The sequence below is a fragment of the Canis lupus genome, chromosome 19, assembly GCF_003254725.2.
Source record: "Canis lupus dingo isolate Sandy chromosome 19, ASM325472v2, whole genome shotgun sequence".
NCBI classification, from domain to species: Eukaryota; Metazoa; Chordata; class Mammalia; order Carnivora; family Canidae; genus Canis; species Canis lupus.
The window spans coordinates 33,157,525-33,176,455 of NC_064261.1; the positions used below are offsets into that span (position 1 = coordinate 33,157,525).

General features: G+C 38.6%; 1 long non-coding RNA gene across 1 annotated transcript in view; it reads right to left on the reverse strand.

The window, feature by feature from the left end:
• Window positions 1-11,284: 11,284 nt before the first annotated feature.
• Window positions 11,285-18,931, reverse strand: part of LOC112649876 (uncharacterized) — a 74,778-nt gene continuing 67,131 nt past the window's right edge. The window contains exon 6 of the long non-coding RNA XR_004806999.2: window positions 11,285-11,412. This is a non-coding gene — a long non-coding RNA (uncharacterized LOC112649876). The remainder of the gene's footprint in view (window positions 11,413-18,931) is intronic.

Below are 18,931 nucleotides of genomic sequence, written 5' to 3' on the forward strand. Positions count from 1 at the left end.
AGTTCACAAAAAAGCCTTGAATTGCATGGAAACCAATTCAGCCTCACTTATAATTAATAAAACTTGTGTTTAAATATAGCATTTGGAGATGAAGAAAGTAAAGGTAAGTGTAAATACACATTGTGTTGACAAATGCATGAGGAAACAGACAATATTTTACATTCTGGTGTTTAGATTGCTACTGACTGTTAGAAACTGCCATCAATAGTTTCTGTCAAAAAATGCACAGTTTTTTTCCTTATTATTTCCCTTTGAGGAGTGTATCTTACAGATGCATTTAAACATGTGTGGACAATCTATATAAGAATATTAAGTGTTGCCTTGTTTAAAATAGCAAGAAAGTAGAAAACAACCTAAACGTCAATCAATCAGGGGATAGGATGAGTAAATTTGGAGTGTGTATATTATGGAATGATATGCAGGCATTGTAAATAAGGTAAACACATACATGTGCCTTTACATATATATTTCTAAGAAATAGTTAAATGGAAAAATGCAAGATGTAGAACAGCAAGAATAGTAGATCCTCAGTTGTGTACAAAATTAAAAGGAATAAATATGTAATATATATTCTATATATACATACACATGATATATATACATATGCATATATCTACATATTATGCATTATGTACATATGTATATTATATAAACATGCACATGTGTGTATATTTACATATTATATATTATATACAATACTTCATAATATTTTGCAATACTTTGTAAAGGCTATTTCTGGAAAAAAGACATTGAACTCAGTAATAGTGGTTATTTCAGAGAGAGAACAAGGAAACAAGATCTAGAGTAAGAACGAGACAGGCTTTTCATGTGATTCCTCTCTTATTGTTTGAGTTTTTATAATATTACTGGAAAACACCAATACTTCAAAAGAAAACAAAACCAAAATATATTTGTCATATAAAATTTTGGGAGAAATTTTTGCTTTGTTTTGAACATTAGAAAAGTTTGATGTATATGTAGAGAGCCATTTGTATTTCTATTACAAAATAAAAGGAGTTGAAAAACAATTTTGATATAGGAAATTAACATTAGTCAATAAATATCACAGCTAAAAAGATATGTGTCTTCTCTCATGATTACCACTTCTTGAGTTGGAGGGTGGGGCAGGACATAATGTTCCTAATGAGTCATAGGAAAATTATCTGATCTATTTTCTTGGTGAAAACTTGCTGGCCACAGCATGCCTATTTTCCTGTGCCCCACAAACATTTCTGTGAATGGGGGTATACTGCCCCAGGCATGTTCCAAAACCCACATATACAGTTTGTATCTATCCTTGAAAAAAGTGTGTTGGGAAGAAGTCTGAATGTTGAGAAATCCCTTTTTACATTTCCTTCTCACTCTGCAATAGTAGCACCAGCAGGACTGGAAAATAATGTTCGAGTCTGAAGGCACATACGGTAACTACAGAAACCTCCTTTGATACTTCTGAAGTCATTTTAAATGGGCCGTCCATTTGTCTGAGTCGTACAACTCATCCAGAACCTAGTACAGTCATCTATCATCGCCCGCTGATCACCTGTTCCTCCCATGATCTTTGTGTTTGATCTTGGCGACATTAAGCAGCATGGAGAGCAAAAGCATCATTGGGTACCCTGCCACCTGCCCTCGTCAATCGACTTGATGGAGAGAACCTTTTTATTTGCCATTTACCCACTGCCAGAGAGGGTATGCTGGGGTGAGTAGTATATGTCTGAAGAGTTCAGCAGGGGGTTCAGCCTGCAAAAAGATAACCAAGTTAAAACACAGAAAATGGTAATGCTTTTAAGCAAGGAAGTGATGTCAAACACCAGGTGATCCATTTAAAGAATGGAGTTCCACTAAGAGGCTTGTACAATTGCTTCATGGGACATCTTCCCTCTTTCCTTGAAGGGTCAGCTTGGTCTGGGAGCTCCTCTCAAAAGACTCAGCAGGTAGCACCAACAACTCCCTGGCTAATAAAGAGCTTTTTCTATTTCTTTTTTTTTTGTTTCCATCTGGACTCTGATATTTAAGTAATCGCCCTGTGAAAAGCAGTTTATGCCAGGGCACGATCATCTGCCCATGCAGCCAAGGTCAATAGCAAAGGAATTGATGCCTAGGGTAGTCGATTGCTGGGGTTGGGCACACTGCCCAACAGTGGAAAGCTAGACTGGGCTCAGGGGAAATGAGGAGTGGTCTATAGGGGAGAGCTACTGTGGTGGCAATTGAAGAGAACTAGAAAATACAAGCATCTCCACCTTTCTCATAGTGAAGCACTGTGCTCCATGGCACAAGAAAAATCAGGGCCAGACTTCTAAGCACATGGACCGGAAGTTGTAACCTAACATTCTCCAACCCTGTTTTCTTCAACAGGTTTCAATGAAAATGAAGGAACTTGTGCAGTAAAGGGCACCCTGTCTTCAAGTTTCCAAATCAAACTCAATACATAGAAATATATTTGAAAAAATTTCCAGTTGGAAAACAAAGTTGAATTTATTCCAGTGATACCAAATTATTCTTTCTAGAATAATCAATATATGCTTGTTATATCAAAAGAGATACTATTTGTGGCATATTATATGATTCAACATATCTAAAATTTAAATGGTTTTATTTTAAATTAATTAAAAGGAATGTGTGTTTCTGCTGTTGCAATTGAACAAACTAACCAAGAAAGTCAGATCATCCATTTTGCAACATAATCCAAGCTACATGGAGATGGTGGTGTAGGTTTTGTCTCTGGTCTCTGGATTAGTCTCTTACTAAAACCTCAGTTCATACATTGTGTAGATGGAGATGGGCACTGACCTCTGTAATTGGACTAGGGACCAATGAAGTGAATGCCCTGTGCAATAATTCTAGGAAAAGAGGGTAATGAAGGGAATTCTTCTTCATCCTTGGCTTAGATACATTATAAGTCTGTTAAGTGTGGACATTTTCCATCTTCTCATTTGTCTATCATCCTAACTGAGACTTCATCAATGCTTCATTAAGAGCATCCAATCTTAATACTTTAATTTGGGGAAATAATATAAAATTTCTGCTCTTTAAAATATGCTACCCAGAAACGTCTTTATGGATTTTCTAATAAGAAACTCAGCATGATTTTCACATGCCATGATTTCTGTGCCAGAATGTCTGGTATGAAGAAAAGGTTGTCTTGTTTTGTGTAGATATACATAGAAATATACATATATATTTTAAAATATATGTATCAATTATCTATTTTTTATATATGGGTATGCGCACCCAAGCACACACATATGTGAATTAGTCGCTGAAAAGAGCAGCCCCTGGCTCAAAATACAAACAAAATTTCTATCTCCAGAGTCTCCTCCATAGATGGTCCATAATCTTGACTTTCCTGCCATCACTCTGCCTGTTTTACTCCGGCTCAAACAAAACCAATAATTCCTTTCCATGGTTCTGCTGAGTAGAACTGTGACATCGTGGCATTTCTGATAAGAACGTTACCAAGGAAGAAAAAAGCCATGGTGAAAATGTAAAAGCATCCTCTTTCTGGTGGACAGTCTTCCACTCTCTAGCTCAAAGCTGCTGGTCCATCCTTATGAGGTTCTCTCCTAGAAATTACCTTTCTTGATTGTTTGTGAGAAATAGATACCTCTTTCCTCCTACCACAAGGGAGTGACATTTAAATATCATGTTTCTGCTACCTAACGTACCTCTCCAGCTCCAACCTCACCTTGAGGACACCTGATACCTTCATTTAGCAGCCCATCGATCTTAAAAACTCCTTTTCCTTTCTCCCCAGGCTCTGCAGTCTCCTGTTTAGTAAATGAGGCCACTACCTAATTTCTCAGGCCAGAAACTCAGATCTTGCTTTCTCCACTTCCTTCACTGCTCATTCCAACAGTGAATACATGTGTACATGTTCACATAGACGCCTGCACCTCATTTGTCATCAAGTCTTGGGGATCCTTCTTCAAACACGATTTTGACCTTGCCTCTTAGCAAGTTCTCTGCACCATTATCTGTCGATTACTGAATTCATCCCCTAACTGTATTCACCCTCTCCTTTGTGTGTCTGCAACCTGCACTCCATCTGAGATGTAAGCATGATCTTCCTGACCTAAAAAAGTGGCTCACTGCATTCTTCTTTCTTATTTTGAAATAATTCTAGGCTTGCAGGAGAGTTACAAGTATAGATGGTTCCCATAAAATCTTACCAAGTCCCCAGCAATGCTCACACTTTACATAACAGGGGCACAATTACCAAGTTGAAGAAATCAGCATTGGCACAAGCCTGTTAACAAAACTGAAGACATTTAAAAAAATTTCTCCAGTTTTCTTACTGATGTCCTTATTCTGTTTCAGACTCCCATCCTCGATAGCATTCTTCTACTTGAAAGCTTACAAGGTTTTCCTACTGTACTTAGAATAAAATCCCAATTTTTAATCAGAAAGCTCTGCATGCTCTCTGCTTGGCCTATCTTTACAATTCCAGTTTTCTGAATTCTACCCTTTATTACGCTTGACCTTACTGGACATCTTTTGGTTCCCTGAATACGCTGAGCTGTTCCGCACTGTAATGCCTTTGCACGTCTGTTCCCTCTGCATGGGATGCTCTTATTCTGGTTCTTTGAGCTCCCGGTTCCTTCTCTTCCTTTGGTCAGCTTAAATATCACTTTTACCAACAGCTCTTATTACATAGGTCCCCTAGGGCCTTCTCCATTTCATCTATTTACTTATTTCTCACATAGCAATTATTTTACGCTTTGCAATTGTTTTTTCAGCCGATTTCATTGTTATCTGACCCACTGGAATGCGAACTCCAGGAGAGAAGGGATCAGGTCTATGTTGGTTTTCTCTCGCTGCTATAATAAGCTGCCATAAACTTTGCAGCTTCTATGAACATAAATTTATTAGCTCACAGTTTTGTTTGCTAGAAATCCTGTAGGTTCAGCTGTTTGTTCTGCTCTGAGTTTCAAAAGCTGAAATCGAGGATCTGATGGAGCTGTATCCCTTGCCGAAGGCTCTAGGAGAGAATCTGTTCCCAGGCTCTTTCAGGTTGTGGGTAGAACTCAGGTCCATGAGGCTGTAGGACCGAGTTCCTGTTTCCTTGCTGGTGGTCAGCTAACGTCACCCACTGTTATGTTGTAAAAGCCACTTGCATTCTCTGGCCAGTGGTTCAATCTCTCCTCAAAGCCAACAACATCAGGTGGACCCCTTCTGGTGCTTGGAATCTCTCCTTCCCCTTTTCTATCTCATTTCTCTGACTTCAGCCAGGAGAGTCTCAGCTTTTGAGGGTTCATGTGATTAGATTGGGTCCACCAGGCTAATTCTGGGCTCCATTTGTTACATGTAGATTTGTTTTCAGTTTCTTGAATTGGCAAAAGTTGAAGTGGGGATTTCATTAAGTGTATTTCTGTCACTTTAGCTCTTTCTTATTTTGAAACAAGCCATGTGTATTGCTGAAAAAACAGAAATCGTCTTTTTCTAATGTAGATTTTCTCAGCTATGTACTGTCTCATTCTCTGTGCCATTTGATCTGGGCATAAGACAGGAAAAAACAACAACAAGAAAACCCTAACTTCTTTGGTGAATTTTTGTTTGAGAAAAGCTTTTTAGGCATTCTTTAGTTTTAAATGACTCCCTTTGACTTGGTCTTGACATTTCTTCCTTCTTTTCCATCTTCATCTCAGCAGGTGGTGTCAGTGTGAGAATTAAACACAGGAAGGGTATGGTCTGTTGCCTGTGTTGGTTCTTTGGCATTTAAGTGTGTATCGGAAGCCTTGTGACCTTGACTATGACCATCTACCCACCCTACTCTTTAACCTCATGTACGTATCTTTGGAGGCAGTAGGATAAGTTGAAGAGAATGAACTTTTTGTCATCAGCACCTTAAATTGAAATTATGGCTCCAAGCGTGAACAGCCACCCGTCCCTTAAAATGCTCAAGCTTCAATTTCCTCACAGTGACGGTCCTTTTCTCACAAAGATTAGAACATGTCATAGCTCCTCAGTCAATTCAGAAAGAGTCTGGGAATAGAGGTTTTCCCATACATTTTTGAATCCCCAGAATCCATCAAATGCACTTAGACTTGGAGTGGTACATAAAGCTTTGGTCAACAAGGGTTATCGTTTGATCTGGTCATGGGAGAAGACATCTGCTCAGAGGTAAGAATCAGAAAGATTAAGTAGATAGGATGAGTAAAGGAGAGATAGACGCTTGTCCACATCACTGAGTCCAGAGAAGGAAGTAAGAGTGGATCCATGGAGAGATTTTTAATCAGTTCATCTCTTGCTTGAGGAGTTGGGGGTGGGGGGTGGGGCAAAATGTTTTAATTGGGATTCGCACCCTTCCTTGGCATCTCCAATCACGAGATAAATAGATTTTAGAAAAGGGAATACTATAGGGTGGGGGGTGGGGGGTGGAAGTAGAAAACCAGAGAGAGAGAGAAAGACATGGAGAGAGAGAGAGAGAGAGAGAGGAGAGAGAGGGAATAGCTAACATTTTTCTTTTTTTTTTTTTTTTGCCATATGTTTGTTTTGTTTTTTTGTTTGAAAGATTTTATTTATTTATTCATGAGAGACACGCACAGAGAGAGAGAGAGAGAGAGAGAGGCAGAGACATAGGCAGAGGGAGAAGTGGGCTCCCTGCAGGGAGTCTGATGGGGGACTGGATCGCAGGTCCCTGGGATCATGACCTGAGCTGAAGGCAGACACTCAACCACTGAGCCACCCAGGTGTCCCTTCCATTCATTTCTGTACCTGCCCACACTCCTACAATTTCCCCTCAGGGAGCACCCTGCTTTTCATCCAGCCTCATGTTGCTAACTTTTATAAGGAAACAACATGAATCCCTGAGGCACTCCTCACCCCTCACTGAAAGAAGAGTAAGCTTCGAGAGGCCAGCCTCATCAGACCTCTTCACAAAGGCACAGGGAACATATGTGGCAGCAGGAGCCCGGAGAAACCCTTCTGTCACCCTTGTGAACAGAGTTGGCCTCAGAAGCCCCAGAGAGTCCTCATCACCACCAGTGTAGAAAGGGGCGTGGGGCTGTGGGGGAGTGAGCAGGTTACAGATCTCTGATTTCTCCAAACGGGTTTCTGGTAATGTAGGAAGAGATTATACAGTTTTGAATAATAAGGCCTGCTGGGGTAAGGTGAGGCCAAGTCAGGGGAGGTGAGTGAATCTGTACTTAGAGCAAATGAGCAGAAACCCTGGCAGCTAAGATACACTAGCGTGTACTTTTGTTTTTCAAAAATAAGCCCATGTCTTTGCTGAAGATCAACACCACAGGAATCAAAGCTCACTGCTGACAGATAAGTATGTTTAGAAGAACAGTGGCTTGTTGAAAATTTTGACTGGGGAAAAAACACAGATGATTTCTTGAAAACAAAAAGAGAGATAAGATGTGTAGATTCAGTTGTTTTTCCTAGACTGACCCAACCTTGAGAATTGACATTATGTCTATGCAAGAACTTACTCAGGGCAGAATTTGGATGCTATCACTATGTCTGTGTATGTTTCAATCTGAAAAATGAAAAATATATTTAATTTTTGGGATCCTTATAAGATACTGGTTTTCTGTGGTAGGATCAGGCCTCTGGTATCCCTTCTCTTCTCAGATATCACCTTTGTCAGCAACATTAGTGCCTGGGAATCCTTTTCTTTCTTTTTTTTTTTTAAGATTTTATTTATTTATTCATGAGAGACATGAGATCCCAGGACTCCAGGATCATGCCCTGTGCAAAGGCAGGCACTCAACCGCTGAGCCACCCAGGTGTCCCATGGGAATCCTTTTCATTTACGTCTTCTCATGGGCAGAAAGGAAGGAACTTCACAAAATGCAACCATTAGGCTACTAAGCAGGACTAAAGGGAAATTTGTCTTGATTCCAGACAGAAGATTTAGATAAAAATGTTAAGAAAAATATCAAATGTGGGAGTCCTTGTCCCCCTGTAGATATCCCTTGTGGCTGTCATCTACATGCCTCTCAGGTACATCTGTAGACACGCACACATGTAAATTCAGGACCACTAGGTTCTTGGATTGGAGTTTGCATCAGCAGAAAATAGAAACAGCAATGAAAGTGCAAAGTTCAAGTTCCCATATTCCCTTACTTGTCATTTCTTGTTTTACCTATGATTATCTTGAATAGGCCCCTGAAACCCAGAAACCAAGGACTGATTATGTACCATGGTAGCTCCTGACTGGCTCCAGAGTTACTGGTGTTCTCCTCTATGCTTTATTCCTCAGGGCCACCTTCCTTTTCTGGCAGGTTCATGTTTGAATTTGACCCTCCTTTAAGATGGTTTCAGATATGGGAACCTAGCTGGTAGATTTCCTCCTGGTGTGTGCTTGACTTAATTTCTGGAATGACCCTTGGCCTTGGAGACTCTGCCTTAGACCACAACTGTGGATAAAGGGCATGGATACTCTAGATCCCTCACCCTCCCTGTGGCATACTCTTGGGATGGGGTCCCTCCTTAGTCTTTTTAAGAAGGGAAACACAGGTAGAATGAATAGCTACCAGTGTCCAAGGAACTGAGTTGGTGTGAGTGGATCAAGCATTCAGTTTCAGTCCTTTGTTTGCTTTTAGGATCTAGAGGCTTAAACTTATTTATCAGCAGAGGAAAATTGCCAGGAAGAAGGGAAACATATAATGTGAAAAAGAAAGGGAATTATTAATAGGAAAAACTCCCAGAGAAGGCAGATGGGAAGGCATGTCAAGCCGGAATACCCTCCTGAAAAGAAGAAACACACTTCTCATCTAATAGAAATATAGAAGATGACAATGTATGAAGATATAAAGAAATTGAGTAGGAAAGGAGCACAGTAGATGATATTTATTTTGACTAGCCTTAGTATTTCCTAGGGATAGTGATTTCAGATTGATATACATGGAGGCTGCACCAAAATTCAGGATAACTCTAGACAAGGTCTGGAATATCTTAACCAGTATATCCCAGGTTTAATTCATTAGTGAATAAAATGTTCCACAAAATCTGAATGTCACAAGCACCCAACTGTTCCAGCACACGAAGCCCAGTCTTTTCCTATAACATCTACATCTCTTACTTCTTCCAAAGATGCCTGGGAGGGTCATGCAAGTCCATGATGAGGGCAGGGGTCGGGGGGCAAGAGTACCTTCTCACAGGAATCAAGATGGCAGGCTGGTGGTCCACTGCCACCTTGTCCACACTACTCATCCCTAGGCTCTCCCCTCCTCTACATTCTTTTGCTTTCATTGCCATATTTTGCAGTGGAGTGGTGGCAAACCACAGAGAAGCTGCTGGGCCCTTGTGAATTGACTCTTTACAGCCACTGATTTCTGCTTCTCATGGCACACACAGACTCTAGTGCAGAGACGAAAGGAGAGTAGATTAACAGAAAGCCAGCTCAGATCAGACCTAGAACTACCAGCTACTTTATCTTCCATACTGGCTACTACTAGTTCAGTCCATTCTGCCAGGCTTTTCTCAAAATGATTTTCCTTAGGAGTCTCATTATCTTGTTTTTTGTTTGTCCTTCAAGAACTCTTATTCTAACATCAGTATATACTCAAAGGATAGGCTAGATTCTTATCAACAGGACTCCTTGACTCATGTCAATGGAAGGATGTGGAAAGATATCTATCTTAGGGACTCAGACCCAGACATGGAACAGATTCCTAAAGGACCACCATTGTTTTGACTGAAGAGTGTGCTAACAATGCTAATTCTCAAATGAGTATGATGAACTCATGTAATTTGGTGGGTGGGAGTGAAATGAAATGTTGCTGAGCTTAATTCTGACCCCTTCTGAGAAATTAAACTTTTTAAGGGTTAGGAATGAGATACTTTCTTCTGAATTAACTGGATGTTTCAGTCCTATGGAGTGGTTCTCGAAGCACTCCATTATTGTCCATAAGAGTTGGGAGAGCAGTGTGGAAGAATGCCACAATTCCAAGATTTAGCTCTACACAGGTTTGGAGCTAAAATATGCACTTCTTTTGTGTTCTGGAAAATCCCAAAGACATTGACATACTCTCAAACTATGCCATCTCAGGTTCCTGTAGAAAAAATATCCCATCCCCTTAAATGCACAATTCAGTATTTCGAAGCCCATGATGAAATGAGCCATAACTCAATACAATATATTAAAACACGTGATGAAACAGCCATAGTGAGTGAGTCAGTTCATAAAACACAATAATGGAATGAGATTCAGATGAACTTGAGGTAATAGAATTATCATACAGGATATTAAATAAGCCTATTTTAGAAATAAGACAGCAGAAGACATGGGAAGGAAACAACATATTCTAAAAACAGTGGGAACACATTTGAAGAGAAACCTAGAAGATACACAAATGGAAATCATCATCATTCACATTAAAAAACTTAGTGGATTAGATTATAGAAACTAAGGAAAAAAGCAACAACCTGAAAGTTAGATCTGAAGTTATGAAGATTGGAGCACAGAGAGTCAAATGATAGCAAATATGAAAAGGAATTAAGAGATATGGAGGATGAAATGAAGACAAACACACATTCAATTGAAGTAAATGGCTGAAAAATTTCAGAATTAATGGAAGACATGAGTCACCACATTTAGGAAGCTAGAAATCTCCAGTGTATTTATTGTAGATTTATTGCAGTAAACTATAAAACATTGAAGACAAAAGAAGCTCTTAAGAACAGTCAGAGGGAGACACAGATTACCCGTGATAGAAGAAAAAACTAAAATTAAAGCAAACTTCTCAAAGTAACAGAAGGCAGAACAATGTGATGATATCTTCAACTTCTTGAGAAGTAAATGCCAATCCACATTTTTGTGCCTTGACAAATTGTTGTTTCAGAACAAGTGAAAAATAGAAATATTTTCAGAAAAAAGAATATGAGTTTTCCTTGAGTTGATCTTTGACAATACAGCTTTCAAAGGATCGACTGTGGGAAACTGAGTCCAAAAGGAATAACTAGAGGGTGAAAGAAATGGTGAACAAAGAAACTGATGAAACATGGGAAATCGAATAAGCGATGACCATAAGGTAATAGTAGTAGTGGCATAATAAAAAAGAATAACATTTAATTCAGGAGTTAAAAAACAATATTACAACAAAATATATCACTTGGCAACTGTGACAGATATGAAGAAAAGGTGATCAGAGTTGAAGTATTCTAGTATACTTAAATTGTGTGGTAGGAGATGTTGTTTCGGATCAGACTCTGTTGGGTTAAACATGTGTGGTAGACATTTAGAGTGCTCCACAAGATCTCAGCTGTCCTTCCCAAATACTTACTTACTTACTTACTTCCCAGTTCCTTCACAGTTTGGAAGGGCCAAGTGATTACTGCCAGGCAAAGAAATGTGACTGAGTGTGGCGTGTATGTAATCACTTCAAGGCTAACTCCTGCCAAGTCACTTGCACAACCTTTTTCCTCCTGTGCCTCCAAAAGTCCTCCTGGCAGCCTGGGCGGTCTCTGCATAGCAACAAATGAATTTTGATGGGTTAAATCACTGAGATCGAAGGTTACTTTTTTTGTAGCATTGCTAATTTCACCCTGATGAGTACCGGATGAATGTTTAACTTTAACTGTAATTGCGAAAATAATCTAAATATATGATACAAATTCAAAAAAATATGGGGAGATATTTTGAAATGAAGATGGAGAGGGAGGAAAACTGCAAAGAAATCAGGGTAATATGTATAAGCTTGAAAATATGGTAAATTCAAGTTTTTTATGTACATAAAATACATAAAAATACGTAGAGAAATGAAAGCACATGTTAACTGGCAAAGCAGTCCAGTTAAGAGACAAAGGTTATCAAGGGAGTGTTAAAAATTTAGCTATCTGCTGTTTATGTGACACTTATCCAAAATATATTGAGGTAGAAAAATTGAAATTAAGATTCAAAAAATGACATATCATAATGAACAAGCAAACAGACAAAGACTGGTGTGGCTCTGTTAATATCAGGAAAAATAAAATTTAAGGGAAAAAAGTTATTAAGGATGAAACAGTTACTACACAATTATGAGTTTCAATTCAAGAAGATACACAATTCAAAACTTTAATACCATAGCAACAAAACACTGTATGATAAATTATGAAAATATGAAAAATTGATCATCCTGTTAGGAGCTTTTATTTATTATTATTATTATTATTATTTCTTAGAGAGAGAGAGATTGAGAATGGAGGAGAGGGCATCGGAAAGGGAGAGAGAGAATCCTAAGCAGGTTCCATGCCCATTGTGGAACCTGACATGGGGTTCTGTCTCATGACCCTGAGATCACAACCTGAGCCAAAATCAAGAGAAGGATGCCCAACTGATTGAGCCACCCAGGTGCTCTCTGTTAGGAGCTTATAATACGTTTCTCCAAGAAAGGTTAGATCAGATGAACAAAACAATATCAATGACACAAAAGTTTGGATCACCCAGTCTACAGACTTAAAGTAATGGGTGCAAAACTTGATACAGAACAATTAGAGAATATTCCTTTCTCTTATGTGCTCATTAAATATGTATGCAATTTACCTTATGAAGACTTAAACTGTCAAAAAATTAATTCCTGGCTTTCTACAGACTGCATTTGCTAGCTAAAATAAAATTCAATCTGATATCAAAAACTAAACTATAACTTAAAAAAGACCTAAAACTTTAAAAGCACACACACCTAAATAACCCATTACTCAAAGAAAAATTCATAATAGAAACTAGAAAATAATGAAAACAATACCTTACAAGACTGATGTGTATAGATGCAGTTTTTAGGGAGAACATATGGACATATGTCTTTGTGTTAAATGACATCTCATTACTTAGGAAAAAAGAAAGATTGAAATTTAATTGGAAAATCATCCTAAAAAAGGAGTTTTATAATAAAAGAACAAAAAAACAATACAAATACTGTAGAAAAAAATGTAATACAAAAATGAGGAGAAATTAACAAATTAGAAGAGAAATTAATATCAAAATGTTAAAAGTTAATTTCCCCAAATCACTAATAAAATAAGTATCTTTGTGACAAACTGGATCAAAAATTAAATGAGCTTTAAGAAAGCATATGTTTATAATAATAGTAATGAAAGAAAGACATAAGTATAGGTAGAGTTGTGATTCAAAGAGATTAGAGGATATTAATGAACAATTTATCCCAATATATGAAAATGTATACTGGATAGTTTCCAAAAAATTCTTCAAAACTGATTCAAGAAGAAAAGTGTAGTTACCATTTTTAAAAATTTTCATTTGTTTCTTTTTTGAGAGACAGTGAGAGCATGAGCAGGGGGAGGAGCAGAGTGGAACAGAGAGTAAGCGGGAAAGAATCCCAAACTGACTCCGTATTGAGTGTGGGGACTGACATGAGGCTCGATTTCACCACCCTGAGATCATGACCTGAACTGAAACCAAGAGTCGGTTACTCGACTGACTGAGCCACGCAGGTGCACAAACGTAGTTACTTTTTTTTAAATTATAGCTATATCCAGAATTAAATACCTATCATGTTAAAAAGGTTAAATATACCAATTAAGACAGTTTTACCAGTAAATTCTTCCAAACATTCAAGGAAGAAATAATATCAGATTATAGGGGAAAAAAATCACACAATGTATTTGATAAAGTTTTTTTTTTTTTTTTTTAAGATTTTATTTATTTATTCATGAGAGACACGGAAAGAGAGCCAGAGACACAGGCGGAGGGAGAAGCAGGCTTCCCGGGGAGCCTGATGCGGGACTCCATCCCACTGATAAAGTTTCTTAAGCTGGATGGCAGATCTAGAAAATGACATATTAAGAACTTCAAGAAACTGTACCAACAAAACTAATAACATGAAGCTCAAATTATTTCATGAACATAGGTGCAAACTCAAGTCAACCACGTAGCAAATATTTCTATCAATATCTGTATCAGATGCTGCCATTTATCTCTCAGATCCCCCATTCAAGACTAACACTATTTTCCCAGCTATCAGGAATGTTAGCTTTTGACAACCCACAGCTAAGTTGATGCTTCACCTAAGGTTATGTACCCTCATTCTGGTGTCAGCCCATATCCGATGACTGGTCAGTGCCGCGGTACAAAGGCCCTTACCTCACCTGGAGACAACTCTGGAGGGCAGTCCTGGCTCCAGCGCCATCTGCAGTTAACTTCGGGAATGGAAGATGAGTGAGAGATGCAGATTGGTACCTATAGGGCTCCCAACTGTACTTTTAAGATTCTATTTCTTAAACAAAGTGGCCAGTACTGAGATCTTCATTATATTATATGCTATCCCTCTGTGTGTTTCTGAAATATTTAATGATAAATAAATAATTTTAAAATAAACTGATATCAAGAGCTTGTGTTTTTAACCAAATAGATGAGTTCACATTCCACTGATTTATCTCGTTGTCTCATTAACTTGACAAATCACAACTCACTAATCCTCTGTTTCCTTACCTATCATAAGAATAAGAATTCTATTTGCCTCTTTACAGTGTCTTTAAAGAAGCTCAATGTATGCAAGTTAGAAAATGAAATTTGGGGGAAGAGAAGATCAGCAGAATACAATGTTGAAGAGATGGGAACAGATATAAAACCAGCTAGTGTGGAATTTATTTATTTTTAAATTTTTATTTATTTATGATAGTCACAGAGAGAGAGAGAGGCAGAGACATAGGCAGAGGGAGAAGCAGGCTCCATGCGCCGGGGGCCGACGTGGGATTCGATCCCGGGTCTCCAGGATCACGCCCTGGGCCAAAGGCAGGCCCTAAACCACTGCGCCACCCAGGGATCCCTAGTGTGGAATTTTAACCAGTAAAGTTCATGGAGAGATTTGAGCTCTGTAGTAATTATCTGAAAAATTCAGAGAAGAGCAATAAGCGTATGCATTGGATGACGGTAGAGTAGTGGTCTCCTTTGGAGATGCTTTTTTTTTTAAGGAAAATGGGTGCCTAGGGAAAATTCAAAACACTGTGTGGATGAGATGGTGGCAAAACATTTATAGAAAGACAGGGGATCTCAGGAGGATTGACTGGCTGATTGATTGATTGATTGATTTTTAAAGTATAATTAACATTAGCATTAGTTTCAGGTATATAATATAATGATTCAACAATTCTATACATTTCTCAGTGCTCATCAAAATAAATATACTCTTAATTCCCCCTTTATCTATTTTATCATCCTTCTACCCCATCCGCTCTAGCAACCACCAGTTTGTTCTCCATATTTAAGAATCTACTTTTTTGTTTGTATTTTTTTCTTTGCTTGTTCATTTGTTTTGTTTCTTTAATTCCACATATATGAGTGAAATCATAAGGTAAGTGTCTTTGTCTGACTTATTCGACTTAGCATCATACCCTTTAGGTCCACTCATGTTGTCACAAATGGAAAGAAATCTCATTCTTTTTTTATTAGCTGAAGTTTAAAAACAATTAAAAAATGTTTAGATTCTTAATTTAAAAAAATTGGAAAAATGAGTGGGTCCTGCTACAACAAAAACAATACATGAAAAAAATAAAGTTTAATTTACAATGAAAAAGGCTTTACAGAGAGTTGGTGCAAGAATTGGTTGGGAGAGATATGATCTGTAGAAGGTAGATAAGGATGAGTTTGCAGGGCCCTGGTGATGGCAGGAGGTTGCACACAGAAAGATAAGTTTGGAGACCCAGGAGGGCATATGTGAGAGGTAGAAGGAGGGGTTAGGGATGTGTTAGTGTTAGTTTTGAGATAGTGGTAAGATCTGCATGGATTGGACTGGGAATGGTGTTGGCTATCCACCCCTTCTTCCTCAGAGTCTAGACTGGAAATTTCCTTTCTTGGCTTGCTTATCCTGTTAGGACAATGCAGACATTCAGAGGTAAAAACTGTAGTCCTATTGGTTACCTTTGACTTTCATGTCCTGTGATACTAACAAGAGAGAAACCTAGACTGTCAAATACCTCTCAGGACACTGACATCACATTCTTTAACTTGAAGAGATATCTTTAGGCTACAGAGATTCTCAACCCTGGTTACACATTAGAATCCCTTGGATGTTTAAAAAAAATAACTGTGCCTAGGCAGCCACCCTCAGAGATTCTCAAATATTTGTTCTGGAGTGGAGCCCATGTACAGTTCTATTTAAAAACTTAGGGGATCCCTGGGTGGCGCAGTGGTTTGGCGCCTGCCTTTAGCCCAGGGCGTGATCCTGGAGACCCAGGATCGAATCCCACGTCAGGCTCCCGGTGCATGGAGCCTGCTTCTCCCTCTGCCTGTGTCTCTGCCTCTCTCTCTCTCTCTCTCTCTCTACCATAAATAAAATAAAAATTAAAAAAAATAAAAATTAAAAAAAAAACTTGGCAAGTGATTCTAATTTGCAGCACTGATAGGGAGAGGAGACACTGATCCAGAACCTCTCAACTCTCAGTCTACCTGCATATAGCTTCTTACATCTGATCCTGAAACCATGAAATCAAAAACTTGAAATCTGGGGACTGGATCTTAGAATTGTAAGTGGTCCTCATGGACTCAAAACTTGAGAACCACTGCCTTAGGACTGAAACATCTGTTCATTCAGAAGAAAGTATTTTAGTCTTAACCCTTAAAAACCATTTAGATGGGGAGTACCTGGGTGGCTCAGTGGTTGAGCATCTGCCTTTGGTTCAGGTTGTGACCCCAGCATACTGGGATGGAGTCCCACATCAGGCTCCCCCGAGGGAGCCTCCTTCTCCCTCTGCCTATGTCTCTGCCTCTCTCTCAATCTCTCTCTTTCTGTATCTCATGAATAAATAAATAAGTACAATCTTATAGGAAAAAAGTTTAGATAGATTTTCCAAGAGGAAACAGAATGAAACCCAGCATCATTTTATTTGATTCCCACCCATCAAATTCCATGAATTCAGTAAGCTCCTTTGGGAATTAGCATGGTCAGCTCACTCTTCAGTCAAACTGAAGGATGGTCCTTTGAGAATCTGTTTTCAGAGATCTTTGAGCTTGGCTACAATAAAGGACTTTGGCTCTAACTGGCATCCTGTTCTCTGATTTCTTTTCTCAAACAAACATTTGACTTCACACAGAGCCTTTACTGTTGATCATAAAAAACCTCTGCTTTGTTGGTTGGCTGCCTAATTGAGTCTCTCTTCTCATCAGACAATCTGTTACTTCCTAAAGAGTGAGACTTTTGAAACACACACATGATAAGAGCAATTGCCTTTTCCTCAGGAGTCCTTGGATGTGTAAGCTCAACTCACAAGACAAGACTTGTCTATATCGAAAGGACACACTTCGGCAATAAGCTTCAGTCTAGCAATGGAATGACTGAATGACTTGTTACACACTCCAGAAATAAATGTCAATATAACAAATAGAATTGCTGAAGTACCTTCAATAATATTTTAAACTGTATCTATACAACAGCTCATATAGGAAAATAAGCTCTAACATATTTCTTTGGTGAATGAAGAGTATGAAGTTTGGAGAGGTAAACTAATTTAGTCACATAAGCTCAGAAACATAGTTGTGTGATTGAGACTTGAATCTAGTTCATACTGAAACAGAGTCTGGGTTCTATTTACATTAACACATTGCCCTGTGCAATATAGTGAGGATTCCATCCTGAAACTCAGTTCCTGAGTTTCTTTGTAGAAATTGTCAGAGTTTCAGTTATCCTATCTATAAAAATGCAACTGTGTCTAGACAAAGGATTACAAACTAAAAACTTTCCAAGTACATCCAAACTAAAACCTAATTTTTTTTGGAAAACTCATGTTATGTATGCACTTAGGAAGGGTGTGGTAGTCAATACTACTACTTTTTTAAAAAAAATTTATTTATGATAGTCACACAGAGAGAGAAAGAGAGAGAGAGAGGCAGAGACACAGGCTCCATGCACCGGGAGCCCGACGTGGGATTCCATCCTGGGTCTCCAGCATCGCGCCCTGGGCCAAAGGCAGGCACTAAACCGCTGCGCCACCCAGGGATCCCGTTAATACTACTATTAACCAAACACATCTAACTCACCTCCTCTGACACATAATTAGATTGCTCTTCTTCACTCCCTTGTATTTATTTATATCTGTGCAAGTTGCTTTGGCCAATTAAACACAACAAAGGTGAGAGCCAGTGCACAATTTGACACGTTCTTGTTTTCTGTGTGTCACGGTAAGTGACAGCATTTGAGATGGTGGTTGCTTCATTAGTCTGGGTCAAGGAGTGAGAAACATGGATCAGAGTCCATAGCCAACTCATAGCAAACATGCAGCATCAATAGGAAATAGCCATATACTGTTAGAAGTTTCTAAAATTATGGAGGTTGTTTGTTGCAATAGCATATGCCAGGCTATGCCTGACTGCCATAGATAGAGATTGCTGCCTAGTAGTGAGTTCTACATTACAACATCAAAAATCCAAAATTAACAGCAATCATAACTGAATATCCGTTGCATTTCCCCTGGTCATTTGGCAAGTGGTAAGTAAACGTCTATCAAAAGCTAGAGGACTCGTTTTCTATCTTACTCAGTAGCAATCATTTGGTAAAAATATTACCTGCAGTAACTGGAAGAAGTCAGAAGACAAATACTAGTACCAAGCTATCACATGAAAGAAGCTCTAAAAACATCAAGTCGTTTGAGAAAAGAAATGAAAGGGAATAGAAAGAGTTGTGAAATTCAAGGATTTGTAGCATTGGAAGAAGTAGTTGCTTCTTCATCCAGAAGAGCTGAAGCATAAAACCTAAAAAGCTTTTGAAAAACAATTGGCTAAACACAGCCTTACAACAAGGATCAAATGGAGAGCATGATTGGACTAAGATGATTTGGTGGGACTCAGTATATCCCTTAATTGGACAAATTGGCTCAGAGAAGAGTGGACAAGAAGGGCTTATTGAAACTTGCTGTGCTTAAATTAAGGTCCCTACAAATAAATCAAGAATGCAGGAGTAAGAATCATGGGGTTGAGAAAGTGAACACGCACACACAGAGACCACAAACACACACACGTATATACATAACCTAGGAAGTATAACTAGAAAAC